The 14,429-nt window shown below is 35.0% G+C and overlaps 1 protein-coding gene across 2 annotated transcripts in view; it reads right to left on the reverse strand.

Annotated features, from left to right (window-relative positions):
* CSMD3 (CUB and Sushi multiple domains 3) overlaps positions 1 to 14,429 on the reverse strand; it is a 545,585-nt gene that overhangs the window by 447,815 nt on the left and 83,341 nt on the right. The gene's annotated exons all lie outside the window — the stretch shown is intronic.

Below are 14,429 nucleotides of genomic sequence, written 5' to 3' on the forward strand. Positions count from 1 at the left end.
ATCTCCAAAGAACTGTTTACTCTTAATGTCAAATGGAGAAGATGGATTCAGAAAAAGAATAAGCATAAGAAGCGTAATTCCAAGTATAAAATAGAAGTAGCTAAAATGAACATTTTTATACCTTCATTGAAAATCTTCCTTACAGATACAATCCAACTTTGTGATGACAATATAAATGTTATTCCAGATAGAACTGTTTTAAGGATAGTGAAATATCTGATATATTCAAAGCATAGATATATATTTTTTCTGATTATAACATTTGCTTTTATAATATTAACTTCTTTTTCCACCATGAAATTTTTTGTCTTGGTGTTACATATGCAACTTGATAATCTTAAGATAATATAATTCTTAAAATCCATAGTACAAAGTATAAACAAAGCTGCATAACCAGTGGATGTCTCCTGTTAAACTAAATACAATACTCCTACCAATTGTGTTATTTGCTGCTATGCCCAGTAACTTACTATATATTATTTATACAGATGCTACCATTGAAAACTTACCAAATAAATACAATTTAAACTTAGTAAGCTACTGCTGGGGTTTGGTCTTGTTTGATTACATACTGATGAATCCATTAGTAGATGGTGGAGTCGTGACCATGTATTTGTATATTCATATAAATTTCTATTCATTTTCTAGGTAGCAGATAATGAGATTCAACATCTGACTAGCCTGATTTCACACCTATTCAATTTGAAATTTAGTGAAACCAGGTCTTTTGCCTGCCAAATTCTTATTATTTAACATTTTTCTACTAGCTCTGATTATTGAAGGAAAAAAAATAAAAATAAATCACAGATATCCTCAGCAGAAGGGATTGCTTATTTGCATTTTTAAGATAAAAGCATGCTGCTCTCACCCAGTTTGCTAACGCATTTGTTGTGTTGGTTTCCTGAAATAAAAGGTTTATTCTGTATTTTTTCTAGGCACTGTTTTATTTTTATCTTCTGATACTCAGCAAATATTTGTTTCTGAGGACCCTATTCCCTTACTTAAACACGTCATGGTATTCCTTTATTTTGAATACTCAGATATTGAAGAGAATATATTATTATTTACTAAAGTATTAATTTTAATGCTTCAGTGTATCCAATTTGGCACCTGAGATTCTGCCTGCTACATTAAAATTATGTATCACCCTGTTGGCTTATATCTGGTCATCCTCTTTCATGACAATATAAAATCTTGCATGTGTTTCACTTTCATTCTGCTTTGTGATCTTTTCTTTTTGTGTCTTTCATAATAATTCATCAAACGTAGCATGTCTGATCTCTGAACAGCAAGCTAAGCATCCACCAGTAGAAATTTCAAAAATCACTGAAAACTAGTTAAGAAGCAGTAGTAGTCAGTCATAAAAGGTAGACAACAGAAAAACCAGGAAAGGCAAGGTAATGTGCTTTTAAAAATTAAAGTATGGATTTCACTAACAAGGTCTTTGATGACTATGACATGAAATACATTATTTAAACATCAGTGGTGCTTTTATGCTTATGAAGGAGATAAGAACTTAAATTTCTTAAAAAAAATAAAGTTACCTACAACTGTTATCTACATGTATCTTTGATTTTTAATAAAACCATGCACCTTTAATGTAGCCCAGAACACAGTAACCCAGTGCTTCTCCTCCTTCCCTGAAACTGATTAATCTGTATTGCACACCAAAGTCATACATGTGGCTCATTCTAAAGCATATCTCCTGCTAAGTTTATTAAGCTTTGAGAAAAGAAAGCTTCAGGGAGACCTTATTGCCATGTTCCACTACTCTGGCCACACTGAATGTCTCAGCCTGTCAGTCATACTGGAAGAGATTAGAGACACCACTTGCGTACGCTGTGACCAGGTGAATGATTTACTCAGCCCAGTGGCTGAGCTGAAAGAGAAGGTGGAAAGATTACGGAGTATCTGGGATTGTGAAAGAGAAATAGATATGTGGAGTAATACCCTACCAACCTTGAGACAAAAACTTAAGGTGGAGGCTTCATGAGAAGTAGGGGATCCTCTGCCTTCCTGTCAGCTGGCAGAGGTAGCCAACCTGAGAGAAGAGAGGAAATGGAAGCGGGTGCCTGCTCGAAGCAACAGGCGAACCCTCTCCTGGCTCCCCTCACCTCCATGTGTACCCCTACAGAACAGGTATATGGCCCTGGATCAGGAAAATCAGGTAACTGAGGTTACTGACAAAGGTCCATCCACAACTTTCTGATCTTTGAGTAGAACAGACTATCTGAACAGCAAGTCCCAAAAATGACAAAGGCTAACAAGTCAAGGAGCAATAGTAGCTAATCAAATATGCTCCAAAAGAAATCTGATTAATCATATGGTACAATTGCTCATGATGGCAATGAAGTCACTACTCACAGCTATTAATGAACTTTTGAAAGAGAAATAACACCTTGCATTTGTATTTCTGTCTTTTTGCAGTTATGTTCTGTTTTTTCCAGCATTATATTAGAAAGTAAAATGGTCTAGAACAATAACAATTTTAGTAGATTAATTTTTAATCCTTCCTGCTTCAAACTTTTTCCATTTACCCATTATATTTTCCTACATTAAGCAGATAATCAAACATCATGCTCTTTTTGTCAGTGTTCTGCTGTACTTTATTAGAAAAATAACTATTTTCATTTAAGGAAAAGCTACCAATTATTTCATAATAACAGAAAGAATTCTATGAAATTCAAAAGTGGCAAATTAAAACTGGTAAGATAAATTTCAGTTACCTTGTTGAACAAGTTCTTTTATTAATTCAAGAGTTTAGAAGTATTCAGAAAGGGATTGGACATGTAACTAATAAGTATATTCAGAGTTTACCCATGTATCACTTAAAGAATTGCTAGTTTTAGGCAGGATATGAAAATCTCATTATTCAAGAAATCAAATAATTTGTAGACAGCGAGCTGAAATGAGCTTCTGTAATGTGTGCATTTTATGTGTACATTGGTTACAAGTACTAAGATTGTGTAGGAGAGAGGCTCTGTGAGGAGAGGCCAGGGGCTGCCCCATCCTGAACACACCTGGTTCCAGCCAGCTTCACAACAGATCCACTGTAGGACATAGCTGCAAAGCTGGTGGCACCTCTAAAAACATACTTAAGAAGGGTCAAAATGCTGTGCAGTCAGTGAGGAATGAGAAAGAAAGGTGTGTAAAGCAGATCTGTGAGCACCGATGTCAGAGAAGGAAGAGGAGGAGGCTATGTGGCTGAGATTCTGCAGCTCATGGAGAGGACCCACACTGGAGCAGCCCAAGAAGGACCCAGATTGGAGCAGAAAAAATATGAGGAGAAAGGAGTAGCAGAGAGGACCAGTTATGGACCAACCACAACCCCACATTCCCCATCTGCCCTGTGCTGCTCAGTGAGGGTGAATGTAATGGAGACAATAATGGAGTGAAGTTGAGCCTGGGAAGAAAAGGGTGGGGATGAGGTGAAGGTCTTTTCACTTTTTTTTTTTTTTCTCCCGGTTTTTATCTTGACCCAGGGTTTTTTTCATCCTGTTTTCTCTTGCTGTCCATTTGTGGAAGAGGATAGATGATGGATGATCTCCCGGTTTTTATCTTGACCCAGGGTTTTTTTCATCCTGTTTTCTCTTGCTGTCCATTTGTGGAAGAGGATAGATGATGGACTGACTGGGTGGATCTGAGAGCCATCCAAGGTCAACCCACCATAACCTCTTAAGTTTTTTTTCTTACACAGCAGTTCAGGAAAAGCATTTTTGAATCTCCAAAGTGTATTAGAAAGTTTCCTATTGAGTAATAGACAAATAAGTCTGAATCTAACAGGGTTTGAATTTTTGGGTATCCATATGCACATGTTCAGAAGTTCTTGAAGTGTTGAATTGCAGCTGACAGTATTGCAAGCTTTATCTGAAGCATCTTGGAAAAATTAAACTGATGTTTGGTCTTCCAGTTTTCCTTCCAATAAAGCAGTTACTTACCCATTTAATTGAAAAGAAATAAGGAAAGAAAAGGCTTCTTTAAAATCATTCAAATTCTAATATGAATAAGAATAACTCCCACAATTTTTATATGTCTATTCAATCAGTTTAAAATAAGTAAATAGTACTTTTCTTAACAGCCTATAAAACAAAGCAAACAAGATTGGGCAGAAGTGGCTGATTGGATTCAAGTTCTCACTGAAAATGTTAATAAAAATAGTTATACTTTCTTCAAAAATTCATTAACAAATCGACATATGATTTATGAACTAATTTATTTTTGTCAAAACATAATTTTTCCCTGTCAAAATGTAAAAACTGTTCATGCAATCTATAATTTTAAAATAACGATCATAGGTCAAAGCTGAACATTTTTAATTGAACAGCTGCTTTGAACTAAACAATAAATTACTCATCAGGTTCTGGCACAGTCATATTCTTTACAAAGCATGTTTCTAAAAACTGCCACCATCCATTACCAGAGTGAAGCTTTTGTTATATGACTCTCCATTTTTTTTTTTAGCATCAGAAATGAAACAGACTTTACAAATAATTATCTTTTCTGTAACAGTCCACTTATTTTACCTCATAAAAAATACCAAGAACTTCAATCACTAAATAAGAACCAGATTTCTCATTGCGATGCAAATAGTCTTTAAAAATCTGTAGGGTGAGGATTTGCCTATTTCTTGGATAGAAAACTGATCAGAACAAAATATATCAAAACTATTACTTTTAAAGCACTCAAAACATTCTAGGTCCTTAAAGTAACAACTTTTTAAAAAATTATTAAGCAAACAGTACATATTTTTAGCCTCTAGCAGCTAGAATGACATTTTTCATTTTTAAAACTGGGTAAAGATGTACAGTACATTTAGCAGATCTTGGAGCTTTCTAAATGCCAAAGAGGATATTGCTCCTTCCAATTTTCTCACAGTTCTGACATTGCTTTCACACTGGTTCCAGTGATTTGCACACCCATCTGTAAATTGGTTCATTTGATCACCCTGACGAAGAACTAATCCATTAAAAATAAAACCAAATCATTTCAGTTACCAAAGGGAAGTGTACCCAAAAAGGGATATTTCTTGACGAGTGTCAGAGCCAAAGTGAAAAGAAGGATCACATGGCAAAAATCAGAGGAATATGGGATATGAATGTGCTTCTGTAAGTGACAATAAGGTTCTAAATGAGCTTAAGTAACTTTGCCTTAGTGTGTGAAAATAGCACAATATGGAAAGGAGAGGTGCCATATTTGGCTTATTACCATTGTAGATGCCAGGAACTTCCAGAACATCGTCAACTTATACTACTCTGTGGAGTTTTGGAATTCATCCCTGAGCAAAATTTGTGTGACATTATCAGCACACGTTATTTCTGTTCTGGTAGAGATAAAGTTGCAGTAGAAGAGCATTTGAAGGAGAAAAACTACCTGCATATATTCCAGAATCTATGCTTTTCATATGAGAACCTCACTGTCTTATTCTGCTGTCTTCTAATATGTCCCATGATATAAAAACACACTGCTTTATAAGTACTTGTACTGTTTCAATGTTAGACACAGTGACTTCAAAATATGAGATAGCTTTTCCTTACAAATTACCACTTTTAGTAAACATTACCAGGAAAAGTGCAATATGGCAAAGTCTTTTTGTTTTAATACATGCTGAAAATCCACTGGTTTAGCAAACAGATAAATTCATTTTTATTGCTGGAGTACCACAATCATTTCAGGAAGGAAATTTTTCAAAATTCTGTTACTTTTGCTGAAAACAAGAAAATGCAGCTAGTGTTTTTTTCCAGTTCATAGAACTGGGTAATAGCTATGCATGTATAAAATGCACATCTGTAAATAGTTACACTTCTGTCAGGTGTGCATCTAGCATATAGCTTTTCATAAATGGAGGTAGGTTTAAATAAAAATAAATACCTAATAGAAATATGAGCTAATCTAGCTCATCTATTAGCTAATCTATTTTGTAATAATCAAAGAATGGGTTAGACTGTTTTATCTTAATTCCATATATGAGTAATTTTTACTGACATTAAAAACAATAAACATTCTCAGTAAACAGAATCAGATAGTGGAATAAGCAATATTTTTCAGGAAAAACTGCAAACAGGGTACACCTCACAAAAAAACCCCAACAAAACAGGATGAGTGAGTGACACACAATTCATACCAACATAAGCAGTAACTGTTGTTACGTTTTTTTACTACTCTGACTGATAAAGACAGTAAAACAAAATAACCTACGCAGGAACTTTCAAACATTTTCGTTTTCCCTGCATTGTTTGGATATATGTTTTATAAACATACTGACTATAACTTTTTAAAAACTACTGGCATACCTAATGCAAAGTGTGAAATCAATAAAAGATTAGTCTCAGAACATAATCCATTCAACAGGGTACACAGGTAAAGCAGTTTTTTAGAACACTTTGTATTTATAATCACAATGCCAAGCATTTTATTGCTTCAATGTATTTTCTACATAAAGCAAACTTTTCAGATTCAAAGAAAGAAATCTCCATTTAAATGTCTTGCCTACCTGAAAATCTGTTTATCACTAAATTCTGCTACATTTCATAGAATCACAGTGTCATAGAATCACAGAACATCTTGGGTTGGAAGGGACTTCTAAAGGTTATCTAGTCCAACCCCGCTACAATAAGCAGGGACATTGCACACTAGAACAGATTGCTCAGAGCCCGTCAAGCCTGACCTTGAATGTCTCCACGAATGGTGCCTTAATCTCCTCTCTAGGCAACGCATTCCATTGATCCACCACCCACATAGTAAAGGTGATTAAAGATAATTAAAGACAATTAATTTTTAATTTCCTTTTTTTCCTCTTGTCCACATGCTTTTCTGTATTTATTGCTGTGTGTCCCTGGCCATGTTCAGTCCATTTAAAATGTTCCACATATCTTGTGGTAATACCTTTGCTGTGTTAAATTTTTATTCTTGCAATGAGAATTGTCTGGTTCAGATTAACTCAGTTCTGTTAAGTGTCTCATATTTTTTCATTTTGATTGCTGTTTCAGTGTGCCTTCTTTTCTTTTTTTCATTACCACTGTTCACTGCTTAAGTCTGCACTGGCCTTCTTTTTCCTTCTGTTTTCTGATCTCTTTGTTGGTCTTTGACTAGCACTTAAACCTTTTTATTTTCTCTTCCTTCTAAGGGGACAGTGTCATCCTATTTGGTTTTGTTCACTCGTCCCTAAATTCCCAAAGTGAAATTCCTTTCATTCTTATCTTCCTGTGCAAATAATGGAGAAAACTAGAGAAGTGTGATCAGCTGAAAGAAAAATCAAAGACTGAGTGATCAGCAGTTTGAAGGTGTTTCAAAAGTGCTGAATCCTTAATTTGATCCTAATCAGCTCACAGTTTCTGCTCTGGTTGCCAATTTGGACAGAAAAGTGAAGTGTGGTAAAAGAAGTGCAGGTACTTAGGGCATAATAAACAGTCTGAGCTACAGTTGCCTCTGATGATAACAGAAAATTTTTTAGGTTCAGCTAAGTGGTCCAATGACTCTCTATCAATAACTCCATCTATATCGGATATCCAAAATGACATAAACAGAAGAGTGAAAAAGGAAGCTTTGTACATTTTCAGTTATGAAGGTTACTTGGGAATGAAGACCTGAATGACTGCAAATACTCTGCTCTGACATGTCTTGAGGACTTAAGAAACAAATATAAGCAAAGATATTTTGTCTGCCTTATGTATACTAGAATCTCACAGAGCTGCCATTTTTTAATGTATTTTGTTAGTACTGAGTATGCTACCTGAGCAACTGTTATGACAGAAGATGAATGGTACGTAACTCACTTGGGAGGATAACTCTAATAAACAGGATTTGAAATGGCAGTAATATAAGCCAAAAGATAACAATACTAAGAAAAGATCTTGATATGGTTTAAGGAAACAAGGCATTGTTCATATGAGAAAGAACTTAAAAAGAACAAAAGCATACAGATGCATGAAGTAAAATGGAGATAACATACAACAAAGCTTGGATTCAGAAAGGAGAATCAACAGACCATCATGACATGACATCATGGCATATTTTTCCCAGACACGACATTAGCAGTAGCTCTGGGCTTCCTGTGTACTACATGTTGTAGTACTGTAGATCACCTGAAGGCAAAGTAAGTGGGAAAGGGAAGAGCAAGTAAAACAAGTTTCACAGTCAAGAAATTCTGCAACTGGAAACCCTGGCATAGCAGAAGCGGAGGAAGGAGTCAAAGGCAAGGAAAAAAAATAGTGGCTTTTTTTGTCTTCTGGTTTTGATGAGCATTAATCTGAAAAAAGATTGGAGCACTTGCTTAGAAATAATAGCATAAGAGATTCCGAAAAAAAATTAAGGCAATGGGAGATAGTAAAGGATATAACATAGATATAACCCTTCATTAAGCATTAAGGTTAAAGTTTGAAGGCTGAGAAAAGGAAGGAGTCTGAGTCAGAAGAAAAAGATCACTGCAGCTTTCAGGGTGGCATTCAGTGACATATAACAAGCTGGAGGTTGCACTAATGTTAGCAGCATTGCCTAATTGCTGCCTGTTTGACCCAAAACTTCTGTCTATAAAAAGGAGAAACACATATTCAGCATAGTTAGAATAAGAAATGGAAAAACAAGCAGAGCAATTAGATGAGGGCACTGGAAGTTTCTGCTATTGCCAGCATTTGTTCTTTGCTAGCATTCCTTCTCTTTCAAGATTTATGTAAGGTATTATTGAAAATTTAGAACATGTAAGGTATAAATTATAATTCTTCCACTTTAAAAACAGAAAATTTTATAGGCAAAATCTAGTCTTCCAGAAATGTATTTTGGGGACTTTATGGGAATTGTTAGTATTTTAATTAGTGTTATGCATTTTTTGAGTAACAACATAAAATTACTAAAGTATCCCTTATTTTACTGTGGGTCTTGTTTCTTTTTGTTTTAATCTACCCCATGTCTTGAACGTTTTTCAGTAAAATTTTAGATGTAGTAAAAAGGATGGATGATGACTGTAAAAAAAAAAAAAAAAAAAGTACATTATTCAGAGAAAGTATACCTTAAATTTGTGACCATATGTGATGAAGTTTTCAGCAATACTCAGAATATTTGCAATGGAGAGAGAGGCATCTGACAATGCTATCAGGCCAGAAGTCACTGATGGGGTGACAGCAGGGTACTCAACTCATCCATGTGGGTGTATCCTTACAAGATGGGGCAAAGCTGGTAAGGATTCACTTATTAGTCATCCTGTTCCTACTGGGATCCTGTAAATCACTGAAGCAGGGCCAGGTCCTATGGCACCATCAACCAGCCTGGCTTCTTGTCCTAGCATGTCTCTTAGTTTTCCGTGCCCTTTTCAGTTAGCATAACCTCAGCCCAGAGCCAAGCAAGCAGCCAACTCACCTGCCTGCAATCCTAACAATATGTAATATGAATTAATATTAAGGATTCATTACAATTTTATATATTTCCACTCCATTTTTTTCTGTTATTAATTACTTGGACCAAAGAAATTAATTTTAAGTTTATAGTAAGTAGCACCCATTTAAAGTTATTTCATATGCTATGGATTATTTTTTTTTTTTTAAGTATAGTTTTATTGAAGTTTATTTTTGAGCTCATTCTAGTATTATTTGATACAGATTTCTTTAATTCAAACCTTTGGAAGTACTAGCATAAAGAGAGCATTCCAAAGTACATTTAACACTAGGAGTATCCTGAAATTTTAAAGATCTGTTTATTAATCTTTTGAACAACCTTTTTGGCTTCAAGTGATTGGGGAGTAAAAATGTAGGGAATGAGTTGTTTGAGGAGAACGCAACTCATCAATAGAGAAAAAGCAGTGGATGTCTCCAGTAATTTCAGTGAATTTTTCCTATAAAGCTCAGAAGCACTGATCAGGTAACTTGTGCACTCGATTCTTGTTTGCCCCAGTGTAGATGTAGTTGGAAGCAAGAATAAAAAAAACAAGAGATCAGGAAAGAGTAGTACCAGCCCACCTTTTAAACATTAAGAATGTTAAAGCTTCCTTCTATTCAAATTTCCTAAGTGTTAATTAACCATGAGTAGGTAGAGGAAAGTTTTCAATTAATCCAATTGAACCTTTGGACACAAAGACCACATCAACACTTAAAACTATCTCTGCAAATAGAGGATGATGGTCTTGCAGGCTCTCAAACACAAGCAACATATATTTATTACATGTTCAAAAATTACAGTTGGTCAGTTTGTCACACCTCCACTTCTCATGATTTTTGGATAAACACATTCATATTTCTTTTTACTTATGCAGACAAATGAATAGCTGTCAGAAAATGATTATACCAGAGCATTCTGGTAGACTTGTCATTGTCTAAATACTTTTATTTTTAACTTTGGAAAGTATGTAATTTTGGCTACTGCAAGATTGCTTTCTGAACACTAAATATATCAAAGACCCCGAAGAGATGAAATGCACTGGATTGAATTATTCAGTTTATCCCAGTACAATTGCAGCAGGCATGCATTTTTTCTCTGTTTAAAATAGATCTGAATTGGTTTCATTGATTTCCATGCAATGTTAATTTTGTGATGAATATTTAAATATAAAATCAATTATCTAGTTAGGTATTGATAATTTTGGAAAATATATTCCCTTGCAACTGTGAACAGAGCTTGGATATGTAATGACAAGTTGTTATTTAATTATTCAAACCTATTTCTAATATTGCACTGCACGCTGGAGTAACTAACTACAGAACAAAAATCTATTTCTGAGAACTACTGAGCATGATATCTCTTTTATAAGTAGTGTTCAGTTCTAAGCACCTTACTCCTTCAAAAAAGACAAACATACTCCTTGATATTTATTGATAGTATATTGTTATGCTCAGAAATTTATTTTTTAAAAAAAAACACCCCAAAATATTATCCAAGTTGTAAAGTAAAATACTTGTAAGGAAATGACAGAATTGAGGTTGCCATTCTCTCATCCACCTATGAATGAACCATATCACTGCCACAAATAGCACCATTTAGAATTATTTATGGTTTCCATGCAGCTAGTCAAGGAGTGACATAAAGAGTACTCAATTAACAACTTTAATAGCTAGTGCCATATTTTGTTTTGTATGACATACTTGCTTTTAAAGGTAAGCATTATTTTCTCCCAGACTTCTCTACAGTGTCAGAACCTTGAGGAAACCAACAGGCCTACTGGCCTTGAACAGCCTCAGCTGGGACTCCCAACCACTGGTGCCCGTGGGTCCTGGAACTCAATGTCAGCCCACATTGAGGCATCCAGACCCTGTAACAACACTGCCCCTGTTCCTGCCTCCTGTATGAGCCTCTCAGCCCTGCTCTGTAGGAAACATATCTGGCCTTACTTCTTTTTGCTCTCAGCTAGACTCCCTGGGGGAACTCTGGAAATGGTGCTTTGCTCTCCATGTAGGGTGCTGTTGATAGATCCTGCTGTCAGCCTCCGTATTCAGCCTCTGCAGGGTTGTGCCTTGTCAGTGAGAGCACAGTCTGAGAAGGGTCAGTCTTGGTTTCTGGCTTGTGCCCCTCATGGAACAGCCCTGCTTGTGACACTCCCAGCAAATTATTTACAAGTCATTAAAAAAATAATAATTTATTATATGCAAGAGGTATCATCAGATTATTCCAATCAGTTTTTGCAAAGCAGCTAATTTATGTGATGTTTCATCTGTTCAAATCAAACCTACTGTTAATTTCATTTAGAAATAGTATTTCTTACCACTAATGTAAACAAAACTCATTTCTCAGGCTGGGTACCCAGAATATTGAAAACATGTTATTGATATAAATCTTCAAAAAGCTTGGCTGAAATTATTCATCTAGTAACACACAGAAGTTATGTGAAAGGCAGAAATTTTGCAAAAAAAAACCTAAACAGGATTTCTGCCAGGAAATGCAAGACTTTCACTCAAAATAGCAGTCAGAAGAACTAACTGCTTTCCAAAATAAGACACATACAAAGTTTCAATTTCAAAGTAATCATATAAAAGCAAACTCTGATTATTTTTTAATATTTTTTTTTTTAGGGAGTAAAATGGGGAAGTGTGAAAGAAAGGGTAAACAAAAATCACAAAGATGCACAAGAAGGGCAACAAGAAAGCCCTAAAAATAGACAGTGTCTACGACATGACCCAGAAAGACTCTCAAGTATGAACTGTTCTTGAAACCTTGGTTCAGATATAGTAAGTAATACTAGATTTCTGGAAACAGATTTTTTTTTAGGTTATTACAAATATAATTTATGGAAAGCTTTTTTTTTTTTTTTTTTTTTTACATTTAGTTCACAGCTTTAAACTATTCTACATATTTCCTATTTATAGTTTGAGGCAAAGATCTAGCATATTAAATACACTAAATCAAGCATATACAGTAACACAAAGATGAAAGTGTAATATTCACTGAACTCTTTCCATAATAGCCATATCTGACATGCTTCTCTTCCATTTGCTATTGTTTGGCTGCCATTTAAGTATCATCTAAACTAGTTAAGCATTCACTAAAGACAGTCAATGACTGTAAATTTCAGTAAGATCAAATTGTGAGAACAATTAGATTAAGAACTACAAAACTGAATGAAGATGCAGTCAGAGGTCATGAGCTTCACAAACAGCCTAACTGCAAACCCTTTTTCCATCATATAGAAACTTATTTCAATCAAAATATGTAAGTACCAAGAGGATTTGTCATCTGAGATTGTGGCCTTGTTTCTGAGACAATTTTTAAAGCTGTCCTGATATATATTTTGCAAATATATTTATATAGTCCCCTGAAAAAATTTTTGTGTGTTACAAAATTAAGCAGGGTGATGAGTGTAATCTGACTGATTTCACACTGAGTAAAATGGTAAAATCCACTCTCATGCTAGAAAGAAAATTGCCACAAGCAACTATACCTCAGGAAATGTTTACTTAAGTAAAAACCTTCTGTAAAGAGAAAATTCTAGAAAACATCACCTTACTACTGGCTACAGCAATCTGAGAAAATAAACAGCATCATGGAAGATTTAGTAAAGCTTGCGTAAGTTCACTGTTGCACTTCGTTTATTTAAAACCCAACATTCCACTCACACAAACGTGTGCTATTTTTCTACTGTGTCTACACGGTGGTATGATCTTGTCTTACAAAAAGTACTCTGTTTCAAGACCTAAATGGAGGCTTAGTCATCCTTTTAAGTGCTGACTTAGTTCTTTCTATTCTACAGACTTCCTTATATTTTTCCTCACCAGAAGGCAGTGACATCCTAAATTCACAATACCAAAACTTGTGAGTGTGCCAGGCTTCCTCAACTTTTTTCTTGACATTAAAAAAAAACAAATGTACCCCAAAACTCCATCTTTGAAGGCTTAGTTTAATATAAAAGTAATCCTGCACATAGATATCTATACATGTAGACAAGTATCTATCTATCTGTGTACAGATAGATATAAACAGATACTAACATACATGTGCACACAGTTATATATAAGCCTCTTCTGTAGCTTGAACAAGATATTCAAAGAAAAAACTCTGCCTTTCTGAAGATATTATTTTCCTCTTCCTTCCATCCTCCTGGCTTATTGCCCTTTTCCTCTGCTGCTCATTAAAACTGTAACTCAGTAGGAAATGTTAAGTCCTTAACACTAATAGTTCTTTTCTCTTTTTCACTTGTGCAGAATATTGTTCACATACTCTTTCAGATCATGATTTTGAGTGAATTCACCAACATAAGTCTTGACTCATCAGAGAAAGGAGTGAGATTATGTAAGAGAAACAACTCTGCAGAAGTCATTGAAGAAGGAGGAAGAGGAGCTGCCTCAGGCACTGGAACAGAGATTCCCCTGCAGCTACTGAAGACCGTGGTGGAGAGACAGATCATCCACCTGTAGCCCATGGAGGTCCATGCTGGAGTAGATACCTGCCTGCAGCCCATGAAGGACCCCACACTACAGCAGGTGGATGCTCCTGAAACAGGCTGTCATTGTGGGGTCCCTCCCATGGGAGACAATCCTCCAATAAACTTCTTCCATGTGAGTCCTTCCCACAAGACAAAGCTCTTGGTTTACTGCTCCAGGGTGGGTCCTGTTCTTTATGTCTTGAATAAATTATCTTTTTCTGGTCTCTCTCAAAACCCTCCTATTGCAAGGATTACAGAAGTTCCACTTCTGCTAGATCATGCAAACTGAGACTTCGCAATCTCATATTTGCTTTACATTCAGTTTTTCATGCTAATAGGATACTTACTAATTTTTGTGACAAATTTTATATAATCAGATTTGTAAGATAAAATTTTATAATATTTTTATGTGATTGATTTTAGCACTTTAACTAGAATTAAAGCACTTTTAAAATTTATTTTAAGATATTTATGATTAAGGATAGTGCACCTTAAAGTCTAAATAAGAAAGTATCCATGAGTTAAGTACATTCGCTTTACCTATTTTCTCAGATATTTCTAAGACATTAATATGAGTTATATTTTAATAATATTT

Source organism: Chaetura pelagica, unplaced genomic scaffold (assembly GCF_000747805.2).
Source record: "Chaetura pelagica isolate M959 unplaced genomic scaffold, ChaPel_1.0 scaffold53, whole genome shotgun sequence".
NCBI classification, from domain to species: Eukaryota; Metazoa; Chordata; class Aves; order Apodiformes; family Apodidae; genus Chaetura; species Chaetura pelagica.